This window comes from Callorhinchus milii, unplaced genomic scaffold (assembly GCF_018977255.1).
Source record: "Callorhinchus milii isolate IMCB2004 unplaced genomic scaffold, IMCB_Cmil_1.0 Scaffold17, whole genome shotgun sequence".
Taxonomy (NCBI): domain Eukaryota; kingdom Metazoa; phylum Chordata; class Chondrichthyes; order Chimaeriformes; family Callorhinchidae; genus Callorhinchus; species Callorhinchus milii.
Genome location: NW_024704758.1, coordinates 4,365,912 through 4,383,615, shown reverse-complemented (window position 1 = coordinate 4,383,615; position 17,704 = coordinate 4,365,912). Strand labels below are relative to the sequence as shown.

Genomic DNA, 17,704 nt, shown 5'->3' with positions numbered 1-17,704 from the left:
AATTTTTGGATTGGAGGAAGAAGGATCTGCCTTATTCATGCATTTTAACTGTGAACAAATTAAATAAACAATGTGTGAAGTAAAATGAGGTCTTTGTCATTGATGTAATCCTCCATGGAGTTGGTGGGAGGGACAGGAGATTAGCAGGATCTCCTTGGGGTTACGGTGGCTCTAAGGTGACGGGTTTGGTAACAGAATATTGAATCAAGTCAACCCTCTGGAGCAGTCTCGGTAGTCCAGTTCCTGCGCCAAGCAGACCTGCAGTACTCCAGGGCACTGCGGATGACAGACCAGTCAGACTATTTCATCAGTATGACTTGGCATACTTATCACTGAGACTTTGAATTCTTCTCACTCAGCTACATTTAAGCCTGCAAGCCAAAGCCCTAAAAGGTATGGTGGTCCGACCTGGACCAGCAGCGGGAAACTTGATGCCAGACAGTGCTCTCAAAGGAAACTTATTCGTTTTAGCTGGGTAAATTCCAGCAGTACCCCAATGCCCTCTTGGGTTCCTGAGCCTTGGCCCTCACTCACCTGTGCCTAATATTCGCTGGAATTGGGTCTGGTCCACCAAGGGGAGACTGCACATTCAATTCGAGATAAACATTTCTATGGTTAGATGGCATCCATACGTGTTTGGATGTCAGACTAATTTAGATACTCTTAAGCATAGCGATGGATTTCTGAATGTGTCAGACATCTGGCTGACCAAAATCTAACTATTAAACATTTATTTGTTAAAATTCCCAAATTGGCTACCACTGCAAACAAAGACAACCATGAGGAAATGAGTACTCATTCTCCACAGGTCAGTGGCATTGTTCATAATTTTTTGTGAAATAGAATAGGAACAACTATGTGCATTGGACACATGATTATTAGTATTATGATTCACATGATTTAATGCAAAGACTTTTTTTGATTTTGTAACTGGAGGTTTAGATCCCTGCTCCTGTTTTTTTCTATTACAAGAAGTCTTGATAATTTTCTTTCTTTTCTTTCTTTTTTCACCAACAAAATACATACACTACAATTCATTTTGTAGTATATTCTGTGAAGCACTTTGAGATGTCTTAACACGTGTGGTAAGGTGCTGTATCAAAGCAAGGATTGTTATTATTATTATTTTATTTTTGAGGTATTTCTTCAAGTTATAACCATTTGGAAAAAAATTAAATCAAAATACAAGGACATTTAAAATAAAGAATGAACTCCACAAGTTAGAAGTCCCAAATTATAGGTGATAATTAGAACACTTAAAAGTTAATGGATGAATTCACCCATGATAACTGTGAGTTTTGATTATGTCTTTGAAGAGTGCAGTATTCTGACTGCTTAATTTACAGCACTGGCAGCAGATTGGAAGCCTAAGACGTGAGTGTATTCCCAATCAGAACTGATAGGCTAGCCAATTAGCAGTGTGTAAATATCTGGACAATCTTCGCTGAGAAACAGACAATTGTAGCTTCATGACATTAGCAATCAAACTTTCTTTTAGAGAGTGTGAAGAGAATTCAGGTATCCTTTCTTTTTCTCACCATCATCATCTTGGAAATCTTTGTGGTACATCAAAGAATACACTGTCATGAAGCTGGTATTTTGTGAGTTGTGTTGCTGTACTTGTAATGTTAAAGACTAAAGGCCCCCAACCTGTATTCTCGTCATTCAAGTTGATCTTAATAACCTCAATTCCCCTGTTCTTGTTCTTCAGCACAAATATGTCTGCCCAACTCTATTAGTCGTACCTCTCACCTCTGGGGAAAAGGATGTACTACAACAGGATTTGAGCTCACAGTCTGTGCTAACATTCCAGTTTAGTTGTTCTGCGGATACTTTGAATTGCCAATAATAAATAATAATAATAATCCTTGCATTTGATATAGCGCTTTTCACGTCTTCAATGGTCAAAAACATTTTTTGAATGAGAATTGAATCTAAGACTCTGTCTACCTATTTAAACAGAGATTAAAGATCCACGATGCTATCTAAAAGTGAGTTTCTCTCAGTGTTGGAACCCGTCAGATAAATTGTTCATTCACATTAGATGTTTGTGGGACTTTGCTATAAGCAAAATGGCTTTCAGGCTTGCCTACAAAAGGTCACTATACTTAACAATAATTACTGTGAAGTATTTTGAGCCCATTGACATCATAGAAATTCTTATCTCACTGTTTAAAAATTACAATAAGCTAATGTTTAAAGCAGTACATATTCAAAATTTTAAAACATCTGAGAAATAATTATCAATTGAGAACTAATATAAATCAAAGTTTTTGAACTGAATATTTGCACCATAAGTCAATTCCTGTGCATATTATCAAAAATACATATGAAGAAATTATCTGTCAACAGGTGACTGACATGACAGACAAGAAAGGCCTGTGCAATACAGCCCAGAAAAGGAGTTGCTTTTCAAAATCATTTTTGGCTCTACAATTAGAAACAGCATTTTCATAATCAACAACTAGTATTCATCAATTTTTCTACAAGAAAAGCTTTGACAGAACACTACTCACCATCAACAATGATCAATAATTATCTCAGGTGTCCAGCCGTATTAAATGTTCATGATTTTCCTCAGAATCACCATCTACCTAAATAGTCAGGCAGATAGTTCCAGGTTATAAAAGAATTGCATCTGACTTCCGGATTAAAATAAAGAATTTCAACATCCTAGTGTTCAGTATTAATCAACTGCCTACAAAACGAACATAGGTTGTCTTTTTATATGCATTTAATTGCAGCATCGTATTTCAACAACAAAAAAATTACATTTATATAGGGCCTTTCACGTCAGGAGGATGTCCCAAGGTGCTGGATAAACAGAGTTTCAGACCCAAGCTGGGGGTCAGGATCGGGGAGGATAGAGGGCAGTGGAGGAAGCAGGGTGATCGAAGAGGGTCGAAGAGAGTCTTAAGATGGGTCGTGAAGGTGGCAAGGGAGGGGGCGAGGTGGAGGGACTGTGGGATGAAGTTCCAGAGGGTGGGGGCAGAGTGGCAGAAGGCCCGCCTGCCAATAGTGGGGCGAGCGAGAAGGGGAACGTGAAGCAGGCCGGAGCCCACTGAGTGGAGGAAGTAAACAGGATGGTAGGGGCCAGGATCTTGAACTGTATCCTCTGTGTGATGGGAAGCCAGTGGAGTCAGGCGAGGATAGAGGTGATAGGGTGGCGGAGCCTAGTGTGGGAGAGGACAGTTGGCTGGAAAGTTCTGGATGATCTGCAGCCTATGGAGGGAGGAGTTGGGGAGGCCAACAAGCAAGAAGTTTGCATAGTCGAGCTTCGATGTAATGAAAGCGTGTATCAGGGTTTCAGCGGCCTGCAGTGTGAGAAAGTGTCAGAGCCAGGCAATGTTGCAGAGGTGGGGGAAGGCGGAGCGGATCATGGTACCAATAAGGTGTAGAAAGGATAGCTGAGAGTCAAACAAGTTTGTATTTAACCAAACACACACCTTTAAATACTATGGCATTTTTTCCCTTCACATAACTGCCGCTCACTGCAACATGACACTAACCTTAATTTTCCTAACAACACCTATTGAACCATTTGAAAAAGAAACAAACACAGGTGAAATACTGAGAAATGAAGTGGAACAAGTCCTTATGAAGAACACACCTTTCAAGTTGCTGCCACATATTCACTGGAAATACTTAGGGTTAAACTAGTGTCAAAGCCTTTGATATTCAAACGTATTACGACAAGGATATTTGATATTTACCAGCTAAATTTCTTCTACCCCTACCCCAGTTTCTTTTCCCACAACTGAGATTAGGAACTAAACAGGAATGGTCTAGATGGTCTAGTAGCTAGAGTTAAGGAGGAGAAAATTCTGTAGGGGTTTTCAGTTATGGCTGCTTTGCTATTTACAACCCCGCCTGGAAAGTCCACATTAAGGGTTGCACAATCGATCTTAAAGGCAATTTTCCTCTCCCTTCCCCCTCCCACACATCCTTCCCCCAAACAAACAGCATCCCACCACTCACTATCCAGACTTTCAAGAAGAATGACCAATTGGTTGAGGCACAGCGGCATCCTGGAAACCACAAGTAGAACAAGATTTTTGATCCCAAAAAATCTAAAAATCCAAGGTGCACTTTTTTTTGTTGTACACTGGAGGGTATGGGGAGGGGTAAAATTAAAATATAATTTCAACATTGGTTATTGATGTGCAAAAGGAAAAAAATAATCTATGAAGCCACTATTGGTCAGATGAAATCACAATAATAAAAATAATACTTGCATTTGATGTAGCGCTTTTCACATCTTATAGACGTCTCAAAGCGCTTCACAGATTATACCGTTAAAGTGAATTGACTGTATATTTGTAGCAGTCAATTGCGCATAGCAGTGGACCACAAACAGTCATGGATTGAGTGACCAAAATATTTTTTTTTAAGGATTATTATCCCCAGAAAAGCGATCCACCAATCAACTAACAACCGGTTTCCTACTTATTGCTAGGTAAACAGAGGCATGAGGAATGAGGAAACTTGCCCAAAATTTCGCCTTGCCAGGAATCAAACACAGGTCTCTCGCTTGCAAGGCGAGTGCTCTAACCACTGAGCTACAGGACTCCAAATGTGGTACATTTTTAACAACAACAACAAAATGACATTTGTATAGTGCCTTTCACATCAGGGCGACGGACGTCCCAAAGCACTGAACAGACAGAGTTTCGGAACCGAGCTGGGGGTCAGGGTTAAGGAGTGTGGAGGGCAGGCGGGAAAGCAGGGAGATCAAAAGCACCGTTGAAAAGGAGGGTCTTGAGATAGGTCTTGAAGGAGGCAAGATATTATTAATATTAATATATTAACATCACAATAGTTATGCAGGTAAGGACCTAAATGTTCAATTTTCTTTCTTATAGCACAACATTACAATTCTCATTTAAATATTCAGTTGTGAAATGATATTTCTTTCTATTCACGCATATTTATGAGAACAAGAATGTGTGTTACATAGTGATACTACACAGAAACAGGCCATTCAGCCCAACTCGTAGTTTGTGTGCTACACATAGTCTGCCTCCATTTAAGGCGTGAATTACATTTAATCTAAAAGGTGTTCACTGCAGCGAATATTTTCATTACAACTTTTTTGCTTTACACAGGCACCTAAAAGTACTGAATATGGGTACTAGAAATGTGGTGGGTTTTCTCGAACTCAAACTTGTAAATGACTGTTGTCCTCCAACACCTTTACTTACAAAGCAACTTGCACGAGCACAGCAGTGGATCAATGGACATCTTTAAAAACACTATGCAATTAATCAAAGTGCAGCAAAGGCCAAACAAAATCGCTGAAATGGATCAATAAAAATAAAAAAAAGGAAAATAAAGAAGAAAAGATATTTAAAAAAAACATTGGGGAGCCAAGAGAGAACTGGAAAGAGCTACAGCAGCACCAAAATAGACCTTGAAAGGAATGAGGGAGGAAATTGGAGGGGCTCCAGTATGGAGCTCCCGAAAGTGGGGGTAGATAAACTGAAAGCCCAATCAACGATGGGAAAATAATAACAATGCTTATTCTGCATAGCGCATTACATCAGGAGAATGCCCCAAAGTACTTTGTAGGATGTGACTGTGTGACTTTAAGAATAATATTCTGTTAAATGCAACAAAAATGCTTCTATTGTTTACTTACATAAAAAAAAGTAATGTTCATAGAAAGCATTTATATAGCACATTATCGTGGCAAAGTATCTCAAAATGCTTCAGGGTTAATTACTGTCAAGTGTACTGACTGTTACATCCAATTTTTAGTGGCACAATTTATTTGGTTCCATTACCACTCTCCTCTAAGTTAAAACTCAAGTTGGTATTTGAGTTCAGTTTACGCTGACTGTGGAGTTCTGCATTATTGGGAGTGGCCATATTCTGGATAAAATGTGAAACTGTGGTTCCATCTGCTTGCTCAGGTTAGCCACTTGGAAAGGAAGAGTTATCCCTGCTCCCCCAGCCAACAATCCTCCACAATAATTGGTCATTAACCTCTTGGTTGTTTGTGGGACCTTGCTGTCGCAAGTAGGTGCTACATTTATCTACATATACAGCAATTACACTCGAGAGTATTTAGTTGTGAAGCTCTTTGATGAGGTTCAATCAAAAAAAGGCGACACATTACTTTCCTTTCTTGGAACTCAAAAAATTCCTGTATCCTTAATTTTTGGGGCAGCAAGTGTCTCTATTGTAAGAGTCTATAAACCAGAGTTCCATATACAGTGAAAGCCGATTAAGATGGATGCCAGTTAACCCCGGCGCCAGGTAAATCGGACAAAACCCCCAGCCCCAACTCATCTGTATTCTTATCCATTTTAAATATAGAAACATAAAAACAGGAGTGGGCCATTCAGCTCCTCGAGCCTGTTCCGTCATTCTATATGATCATGGCTGATCTGTACCTCAATTCCACCCTTTGGCCCGTACCCCTTGATACCCTCACCTAGCAAAAATCTATCAACCTCAATCTTCAAAGTGTGAATATACCAGTTAATCTAGACAAAAATCCGGACAAATTAACACATTGATGGTCGCCACTTGTGTCAACTCACTCATGCCTTCTATGCAGTTCAGCCTCGCCGGCTCCATTCAAACTTCATCCATTCCCAAGTGGCTCTGGGCTATCAATCGATAAGGGGGCGGAGGAACGGGGAAGGAAAGAGTCAAATTGCAATTGATTGGCAGCCTGGTGCCGCTTGTGAATGGATGGAGTGTCCATCCTCTAACAAGCGGCTCCAGGCTATTAATCAGCAGCAACCAGTGAAAGGGAGGCAGTGATAGCTCTGAGGTGTCAATCACCCCAATGGGAACGGCAATGGGACGGATGCGTCGCCGCTGCTCAAGAAGGGAAGAGGTAAGAAAACTTCAGTTCACCTCGAACACCACATAAGCCTAACAAAAACGTCCGGCATCAATGTGTCTGGTTTAAGCGGCTTCCATTCTGAGTGTACCATGAGTGTACCATGTACACATGAAAAATTCAATTTCTGGAAAGGAGTGTGGAATCTCTTTAGGGAAGGATGCACACTAATTAACTAATTATTTGGCATAGATTGGCAAGATCCAAGCCTAAAGACCCCATCATGTCTAGTTTGGGTTCTGCAAGAGTTGTGGTACTGCTATGGAGTTTAATCAACTAAAAATGTGCCATTGAGAACACTGTCTGGCAAGCTTTCTGCGCTTGTCCAGCTAGATCCACTGTAGCCCTAATGGGTTAACAGGAGCCAAGTTTCTTCACTATTTCAAATAACATGCATTAGCTGTATTGGCTTTCAACCAGAAAACAAATGACCCAGGAATTAAGACAGCCGTTACTCACCAGTCCAAAAACGTAAAGCATAATGGAGTCCTAAATTTTATAGTGAAGTTTTTACAACAGGGAACACATTTCTGGAAGGCAAAAGGCCAACGGCAGATAAAAATTGGACAATCACTTAATGGTTGTTTGTGGGAAATTGCTGTGCGTGTGCACAAATTAGCTGTCATATTTGGCTATAAATACAGTCACTACACTTTACAGTAAATTCTGTGAAGGACTTTTGACACTTTCGTCAACAAGCTCTATATCAAATTCAACCATTATTTGAAAATACAGCTGGACCAGAAACCAAAACAATAAATTAAAATAAATCCTTGCCTGTAAGTGCAGCTGTACTTTTTAATCTCTTGGGTTTGTTTCCTGGCATGGATAAAAGAAATTCATATAACAGTAACAACCACACTCAAGAAGGCCCAACCTTCTTGAATTTCCCTTCAAGTATTCTACTAACCAGGTGTCAGTCTGGCTCTTCGTTGTCCTGTGCTGTATACTTTGTTGTGCGTAATTTGGCTGGTGAACAGGTATCCTCCCAAAATGAAAGCAGTTATACCAAATGCAAGGATTATTACTATAAATCATAATTTAACCATCAAAACTAGAAAAAATAAAACTTGGCTTCAAGATTACTGAAACCATTTTGGGTTCATAAAACCAAAAGTGAGTTTATAAAATTTGAGGCAGAAATGTAATCAAATGATTTGGCTGAACTTTGTTTCAAAGACCGAATTCATGGCAGAGCTGCAGTACTCATTTGCCTTATTGCTGTAGATTTTATTTAAATACAGCATGGAGAGCACTCACGCACTATAGCATATTGCAATTAAGATAAAAGGGAAATGACAGTGCTATGAGAAGGTACTGCCCATGGGTCTGAACAATGGGCTGAAAACCTATTTTTGCTCCCATCTTATGCTGCTATACCAACAATGTGAATGTAGGGCTCTTGCCACCAAAGTAAAAAATATATAATGGTCTGTACTGATAAGATTTGGGGCTTGATAATGCAATACCTTCAATTACTGCTTCCATTCTGTTAAACAAAATTGATTTTTTATTTTGTTCAATCAAGAATTATACAGGAAATTTCCATATGATCTGCTCAAAAAGCTGGTTCATTCTATTGTTGAGTTCATTTGTGTTCTACTGGTTCTACATTACTCCATTATCCTGTAACAGAGCCCTGTAGTGTAGTGGTTAGCACACTCGCCTCCAAACGAGAGGACCTAGTTTTGATTCCCAGGTGGGGCAAAACCTATTATTATTAGAGGCAAGTCTCCTTACTCCACATTCCTCTGTTTACCAAGCAGGAATCCAATTCTCAGTCGAATGGTGGAGCACTTTCGGGGGGAGGAATAATCCCTCAAAAAAAACAATAATAATTTGGTCATCTAATCAAGATCTGTTTTGGGACATTGCTGTGCACAATTGACTGCCGTGTTTCGCTCACAAAATACAGTCAATTCACTTTACGATATATTCTGTGAAACGCTTTGAGATGTCTCAACGACGTGATAAAGTGCTATATTAAATGCAAGCATTATTATTACATAAAATGTGGACTTCTTTCCATCCAATCCTTTCTATTCATCTTCACAATAACTTTTGACGTCAGTTAATCGGGAGGATAGAGGTCTATAATCTTTTAGAGTGGGTAACTTTTGTTTGCTTTGTTGCTGCAGTTTTATGAAAGGCAAATTAAAAACTTACTTTGAATACGTTCAGAAAGCACTAGCTCTACATAAAGGATTCACTGAAGATCATCTAAATGTCATGCTTTGCAAACAGAAGACTCAAATGTCACTCATCATTGTGCATTTTCCAAATTAATAACTTCAAATGCCATGGGCCTGGACTGGTATATTATCACAAACATATTTTGTAAGAATGCTTTAAAGGAACTTGTAGTGTGTGAATCTTTTACTCTGAAAGAGAAGGAAGGAAGTGAACATTTTGATCAATTTGGAAGCAATTAGGCTTGCAGTTTCTGTACAGTTACTCCATGAAATTTCCACCAAAAAGCCCACACAGCTGAAATATCAACGCAAAAAATAATCTTCTTTCAGGACCATGTTATGAAGATACCACATTTTAATAGTACAAATCAGATTCACAAATACAAATACAAGGTACATGCACTCACACCGTAACTTCTCAATCTTGACTCATATCACAATCAGAATTAAACTGAAAACAAAGCAAATATTTAAAATCCTTGCATTTGATATAGCGCTTTTCACGTCTTCTAGACGTCTCAAAGCGCTTCACAGAATACACTGTAAAGTAAATTGACTGTATATTTGTGGTCGAAACGCGGCAGCCAATTACGCAAAGCAGTGTCCCAAAGACAGTCATGGATTGACTTTTGATGTCAGTTAATCTGCAGGATAGAGGTCTATAATCTTTTAGAGAGCAGGTGACTTTTGTTTACATTGTTGCTGCAGTTTTTGTGAACAGCAAATTAAAATTAAAATTAAGTGTGTGACTTCAGCACACAAATCAGCCATTCTTTTTATTGAAATCTTTATAATGGAAGGTTTTATCAGAATTTGTTTAGGATTTCTTACATCCATCCAATCTCTAGGGCATGGGAAATCATTTTTAAACTAAGCACCATGGTAATCCAGATCATTACGATATACAATTCAGATAACCAGAGAAAAATAAATTTAATCTCCCCCTCCCTCACCTCAATATTGTGTTACAGCTAACCACTTCCTCAAAAAAAGATCAACCATTAACTTGGCTATGGGCATACACTCTATTACTGGTTCACAGCAACGTGGTAGGTAACAACAAGCACAATTTCCACTTTACAAAGTTTACATTTTCTTTATAAAACAAGAAACATAATTTAAATCCAGGAAGATCATCAAAATAATCAGCTTCTTAGACAAAAATGTACTCTGCAAACTTCTCTTTTTTATTATTAACTAACCTTAGCCATGAATGAAAGTCAAATCAAAATGCAACATTCACCTATCAAATAGTCACTGCAGCATTCAGCAAATCCCATGAAACGCTTTGAGATGTCTCCCAACATGAAAGGCACTGTATCAATTTCAATGATTAGTTATTTATCTATCTCTTAAATCAAATCCTGAGGTGTATTTACAACTCAGGCATAAACAAATGATCAGGATTGTTTTAACTGTTTAACTGATTCTCAATATTTGAAAAGTCTTTTCAAAATGTAGAATTTGTACTATCTCACAAATCAAAATAATTAACATATCATTGTAATATAGCGTTTCGGCAAATAATTTCAAAAGCATGAATTTTAAGAAAAATACAGCTCTCCCATTAATCAAAAGGTAAACTGACATCAAAACCTGAACCAGTTTTATTGGAAAACTACATACAGTAGTTTAAGTAAAATTTCTAAGCAATGAAAGACTTATACGTGCAAATGTTATGCGATTTTAAAAGCTCAGTTCCAAGATATTCACCTTCTTCACAACTTGTGTCCCTCTTCATTCTGCAGGTATCACTGTGCTTTTGAATTTATTGTTGTAGTTTCTTCCTCCCCCACCATGTCAGGCTGAATGTTATTTTTTAAGGCATTTGACTCCCTCTATGACTCTGTTTGCAACACCCCTAAGGTATCAATTAGTTCAGGACTATGAGAGGGAGTCCACTTGAAGACAACTGAGAATTGTCCTTAGGAACCACCCGACCTTTCTTACAGGTTTCCACTGCAGAGTCGAATTAATGTTTTCATCCATATCCACTGCTATATTTCACACATTAATTCGCCATTACAGCAACTCTCTTCATCTATTCCAATTTTGCAGATCACAATACAGAAATAATTACTTGAGAACTCGGCTGCTACTCATCCAGATTTACTTTGTCATTTAAAATTTGCCAGTTTAAGGATACAGAACACTGGCAACATGTCCATCAAAACAATATTTCCCAAACCCAACCCACTAGGATTGCTGCTACAACCTATTATTCCTGCAATTCTTACTATTCTCCTTGGGGGGGGGGGGGGGGGAGTGAGCGGGGTCTCCTTGGAGCTGAGCCGGCTCCAAGGTGACATGCTTGGCACCCAACGATCAGAATAGAGCCAGTCCCCTGTGGAGGTCTTGGTTCCAGAGCCAGGTGGGTCCACAGTATTCCAGGGCACTGCTGATGACAGCACAGCCGGCCTGGCTCATCGGCAGGACTTGGAAGGACAGTGGGGGCAGGGAGTGACCCACTCAGTTCTTGTTAACCCTGCAAGCCCAAGCCCTAATGGTAGGGTGGTCCAAGCTGGACAAGCAACGGGAAAGCTTGCCAGACAGCGATATCAATGGCAAGCTATGCAGTTTTAGCTGGTTAGACTCCAGCGGTTACCCCAACGCACACTCTGGGGTCCCCAAGCCTCGGCGAATGAAGTACACAGGACACGTTTCTCCATTCCATTCCAACAATCTGTCTCTGGAAATTCCACGTGCGGTTAGGAGGCATGGAATTCTCTGTTTGGTTTGGACACTCTTTAAGCACGATGATGGGTTTCCGCACGTGTCAGATACCTGGCTGACCCCCCCCCCCCCCCCCGCGCCCCCCCACCCAAAAATGCAATTATTCTCATCGCCAATCCTGTCCTTCAGTCAAGTGTCCCCCTTGTTCCCAATAACCTGAACGCATCTCCACCTGCAAACTTAACTTCTGCCTATATTGCCCAATGCACCAGCAGAACCACACTTCCATACGACCTGCAAAGGGCAACCCTCCAGTTGCACCCCATGGCTGCCCGGGGAGCAACTCCCTCATCATTCCCTGTCCTCCTGCCCCCCCTCCCCCTGTCACTCGGGTTCAGTCTCTGGGCACCTCCTCAGTCATTCCCTGTTCCTGCGGTACTTCTCGAGCCACTCGCCTGTTGGCCGGGGTCTCGCTGCCCGTTCCCTGCCGACCAGAGGAAGGTGGCGCTTACCTAATGAGAAACGCGCTGCTCTGCCTCCGGCTCCATCTTCACCGCGCGGCAGCCCCGACCCCGACTGACAGCCTGACAGCCGCGCGCGGCTGAGGAGGAGGTGCGGTCTCGCGAGAGCTCTGGGAGAAGGAGTGCCCAAGCCGGGAGGGCAGGAGGAGGGAGGGGAGAGGGCAGTGAGGGGAGAGGGCAGGAGGAGGGAGGGGAGAGGGCAGGGAGGGGAGAGGGCAGGAGGAGGGGAGAGGGAGGAGGGAGGGGGAGGAGGGAGGGGGAGGGCAGGAGGGGAGGGAGGGAGGAGGGGGAGGGAGGGGAGGGAGGGGAGAGGGCAGGAGGAGGGAGGGGAGAGGGCAGTGAGGGGAGAGGGCAGGAGGAGGGAGGGGAGAGGGCAGTGAGGGGAGAGGAGGAGGGGAGGGGAGGAGGAGGGGAGAGGGCAGGGAGGGGAGAGAGCAGGGAGGGGAGAGGGCAGGAGGAGGGAGGGGAGAGGGCAGTGAGGGGAGAGGGCAGGAGGAGGGAGGGGAGAGGGCAGTGAGGGGAGAGGGCAGTGAGAGGGCAGGAGGAGGGAGGGGAGAGGGCAGGAAGAGGGAGGGGAGAGGGCAGTGAGGGTGAGGGCAGGGAGGGTGAGGGGAGAGGGCAGGGAGGGCAGTGATGGAGAGGCAGGGAGGGCGAGGGGAGAGGGGAAGGGAGAGGGCAGGTGAGGGGAGAGGGTGAGGGGAGAGGGCAAGGGGGGACAGGAAGGGTGAGGGGAGAGGGCAGGGAGGGCAGTGAGGGGAGAGAGCAGTGAGGGGAGAGGGCAGGGAGGGCAGTGAGGGGAGAGGGCAGGGAGGGCAGTGAGGGGAGAGGGCAGGGAGGGCAGTGAGGGGAGAGGGCAGGGAGGGCAGTGAGGGGAGAAGACAAGGAGAGTGTGACTCAGGAGAGCAGAATTGTACAAGAGACAGAGCACGACCCGGACAGTAGGAGAGCCACCGAGGCGACGGCTTCTAGTGGACACTTGGCATCTTGTGCCCGTTGTCACGTGGCTCTATGCTCCCGGGGGCCCTGTCCGTACACGGGAGTAAAGCTCCCGGGGGAGAGGTGCGTGCAGAGAGACGGGAGAAGCACCACGAAAGATGGAGTCTCCCGAGGAATACAAAAAAATAACAGGGATAACCAGCGCCATCTACATATGGAGAGGGGGGAGGAAAAAAATCCACCCGCCAAAGCTCATACTTTTTAAAAGAGCAATTACCAAAATAATGAGTCGGTTTGTCTTTACCAAACGTCCTTTGTGTCTTGTCTTCCCTTCAAGTGTCTCGGCCATCATTCAGCCCGTCTCGGTGCGGACGGAGGGAAATGAGGAAAATCGGAGAAATAAGGAGCTTCCGCGGAGACTACAAAGCAAAATAATCACTTGGTGGCATTCTGGCCACCATAGATCACACCAAAAAATAAGGGAGTTTCTCGCTTGTCCCTGGTCAACAATCCTCCAGATAAAATTGGCCATTTCGTGGCTGCTCTGTAACAATGTTACAGTCAATACACTTACAGTAAATCCGGTGAAGTGTTTTGAGACAGATACAATTGAGTTCAATTCCAGGCAGAGGGCGAAACCTTGGGCAAGTTTCCTTACTCCACACAGAGCCTAATAATAATCCCTCCAAGACCAAAAACAATAATAAATTGGTCATTTTCAATCTACGACTGTTTGTGGGACATTGCTGTGCGCAATTGGCTGCCGCGTTCGCCCACAAATATACAGTCAATTCACTTTACAGTGTGTTCTGTGAAGCGCTTTGGGACGTCCTCCCGAAGTGTAAAGCACTATATCAAATGCAAGGATTATTATTATTATATTGCTATATACATGTATTGCTGTGTGAAATGCAAGTATGATTCATTTTTACATTATGATTTCATCAGAAATACAAGGGAATTTCTCCCTGGACAACAACCCTCTTAAAACAAAGATAAAATTAATTATTCACGGCTCTTTGTGGGACCATTTGTATAAAACAGTTCCCATATTTGCCTACGAAACACCATACACTTATTGGTAATTGCAGTAAAGCTCTTTCAGATATTTTGACACTGTAAAATGCAAGTTTCTCCTTTCATCTTCATGTGGATACTCGATATTGAGGTAGACACAAAATTACTTCGGATATCGATACTGTTCAATGAAAATATGTTTAACAAACAAGTTGTATTTAGAGAGCACACCATCCTAACAGTCTATGTTTGGATAAATATAACATGTTGGCAAACAAACAATAAATAACAATCTCCAGGAAAATGAAACACAGAAACATTTTAGATGTGTTTTAGTGAATCAAATAGATCATCAAAGCCTGATCCAAGTGTGACCTATTGCACAGTGGTGGAAGACTGGATGACACACAACTTAAATTAATTGGATTGGCCCCTGAATAATCGGCTCAGTTAATAGTTTTAGTACACGGGATAAGGATTGTGTTAAACTCATATCAGAAACAGTGGAGTGGCATTTAAAACAACAGAGCTAACTTTAATGGTGATACAGTAATAATAATAATAATCCTTGCATTTGATATAGTTCTCCCTTAGTGTCATTCACATTTCTTTTCCAATTTTATTATTTTCACCAAACTTATTGCTTGCTATCTTACTTTCTGTTCATGTATTTTCTTATCTTCTTTCTTCCTTGTTGGTTGAATTCAAGATGAATCTGTCATTGGCAGATGCTTTGTGGTCACTACTACTATATATAATCTGGAATTACAACCATAATCTTGGGGGAACTTGAGTTCATAGAGGAGAAGGGCAATTTTTCATTACATCGAGGCTTGACTATGCAAACTCCTTGCTTGTCGGCCTCCCCAACTCCTCCCTCCATAGGCTGCAGATCATCCAGAACTCTGTATCCAGAGTCCTCTCCCACACCAGGCTCCGTGACCCTATCACTCCCATCCTCTCCCAACTCCACTGGCTTCCCATCACACAGAGGATACAGTTCAAGATCCTGGTCCTCACCTTCAAAGCCCTCCGTGGTCTGGCTCCCCACTACCTCTGCAACCTCCTACCCCCTACTATCCTGCCCGTTCCCTCCACTCAGCGGGCTACGGCCTTCTTCACAGCTCCCGCCTAGCTCACCCCACCATTGGCGGGTGGGCCTTCTGCCACTCTGACCCCACCCTCTGGAACTGCATCCCACAGTGCCTCCGCCTCGCCCCCTCCCTTGCCTCCTTCAAGACCCATCTCAAGACTCTCCTCTTCAACCGTGCTTTCGATCACCCTGATTCCCCCCCGCCCTCCACCCAGCCCGATCCTGACCCCCAGCTCAGGTCCAAAACACTGATTGTCCAGGGCCTTGGGACGTCTTCCCAACATAAAAGACGCTATACAAATGTAATTTATTTGTTGTAAAAGATTCCCATTTTGCAGAAATGATGACTTGATATCGACGATTTTACTCAATACCACTGGATCCATGTGCCATTGTTTTCCAAGTTGTTCCAAGTTCTGCTAGGTTATCATGCTCATAGTTCAGAACCTATCATTCTAGGTTCTGAATTATGAACCTACTGAAAACTGCTGTGTTTGCAATGCTAGTAACAGCTGGAGAAAAAGCTATTACCTGCACAACAAGTCAAGCTCCAATAAATTATTGCTGACATGTTAAATAATAACTGTGTAATGAATGATTTATTCCTGGCTTGCCTGAAGCTAAATGATCAAAAGCAATCAGTCATGTTATATTGATCTTTCGTTATGACTTGTGCAAAATCAATTACTAAAATTGTAATATTTCTGCCTTATTTCTGATGTCACATGCTTAAAGATGTTGTAGTAGGGATATACACGTTAAAATCAAAACTAAACATGTGATTTATAATTGGAGAAGCACAGCTTTCAGTTACACAATTATAATATTATCTTTAAAAGCCATGCACATCAATTTTCCCTATCAAACTGTAAGTAGCAGTATTGGAGCACCTTCCTCTCCAAGATGTTGGAACGAGTTGTCACCTTCCTCTTCCACCATTTTCTGCACGAGTTCCTCAAATCTGACCTTTGCCCAGTCATAAGACAGTGATGGTCAACGTCACCAATGACATTCTCTCTGTCTGAAACCAGGGCTCCTTAAGCTTCCTTATCCTTCTTGATTTCTTCTACATTCTCACCCTTTGTTAACATCATGAGTCAATTAGTTGCATTCTCATCTCTAAGGCAAAAGCTTTGTCTTCAAGTCCCGCATCAGGACTTTGATTTCATAGTCTAGTGGACTGGAGTCCAGAGCCAAACTGGAGTCCAGAGCCAGGAGGGCACAACCAGAAGGCAAAGGATACGGAAGCTCATGCAGCCTGAGGAGCAGATGAGAAAGCCACATTCCAAGGATTGCTCCTCAGCGCCATCGACAACGAGTTAAAGTTTGACATTGAAGACAGGAGCTATGTGACAAGTTTGGGAAAAGAGCATGCCAGGATAGTTTGACCATTGGTAAGACTACAAGCTTGCAGTAGACAGACATCCTCCAAACCAACCTAGGACGATGGTATTCAGAGACAAAGAAAGAGGGGGGGTTGGGGGGGAAGCACAGTATAAGAATTTACCATAGTAAAGGCACAATGAACAAATTGTTGTGCCATTCGAATAGTTGAAATTATAGAATACAGGCACAAGAACTTGCACATTTTAATATATAAATGGGAACTAACAATTGATTAAAAAATAAACTATAAAATGTTTCAGATTCAAGCGCTGATTAGATACTGATGTTAAGATCAACGGGGCAAATCCAACTCCCTGGCCTTCCCAGCTCCACCCTACACAAACTCCAAACAACACAAAACTCCGCAATCCATATCAATAACAACAAATGACATTTGTATAGTGCCTTTCACATCGGTAGGACATCCCAAGGCGCTGAAATATTCTCTGCCCCATTACACTCTACAGGGCTATCACCCCATTGTCGCCTGACTTCACTGGTTCCCTATTCTATCAATCTTAAGATCCTCTTCCACAATTTCACATGCCTCCACATCCTTGCACAATATCATCTGCAATTCTACTCCTTCTGCTCCACCAACTTCAGCGTACTTTGTGCCTCTCCCCTACTCCAATCAACCATTGGTAGGTGATCTTTCAACCACTTTGCCCTCCCTCTGGAACTCTCTTCTGAAATACTTCTACCGCGCTCCTACCCTATTTGTTTTCAAATCTAGCCTGAAGACCTATCTCTTTGACTATGCTTTCAGCCAATTTCCCCCAACCCCAGCTCCCTCATTGTCTGGACTCTTACTCCGTCTTTGTAAAAACACTTTGAGATGTTCTCCCAATAATGAAAGGCACTATATGGGTGTATGTTGTTTAAAAAAATGTTTTTGAACAAATTATGCATTTAAACCAAATATAGTACAATAAGTAAACTGCTGAAACAAAACAGTAGTTTTGAGGCTGTATTTATTTCAAACTTCAACCTAGTTGACTAGGTGATCAAAATCAGTCTGATATAATAAAAA

At 42.2% G+C, this 17,704-nt stretch overlaps 1 protein-coding gene across 5 annotated transcripts in view; it reads right to left on the bottom strand.

Annotated features, from left to right (window-relative positions):
- The window catches only part of dagla (diacylglycerol lipase, alpha), a 107,638-nt gene extending 91,180 nt beyond the window's left edge, over positions 1–16,458 (bottom strand). For 2 of the 5 annotated variants that reach the window (XM_007887454.2, XM_007887455.2), the window contains exons 1-2: positions 12,231–12,293; positions 2,517–2,594 (exon numbers count right to left, since the gene is read on the bottom strand). The gene's annotated coding sequence lies outside the window, so the exon portion shown is untranslated. Of the gene's footprint in view, positions 1–2,516; positions 2,595–12,230; positions 12,294–16,175 lie in introns of those variants that run through there. The other 3 variants (XM_007887456.2, XM_042341497.1, XM_007887457.2) reach the window with 3 other exon arrangements.
- Between the last annotated feature and the right edge of the window lie 1,246 nt (positions 16,459–17,704).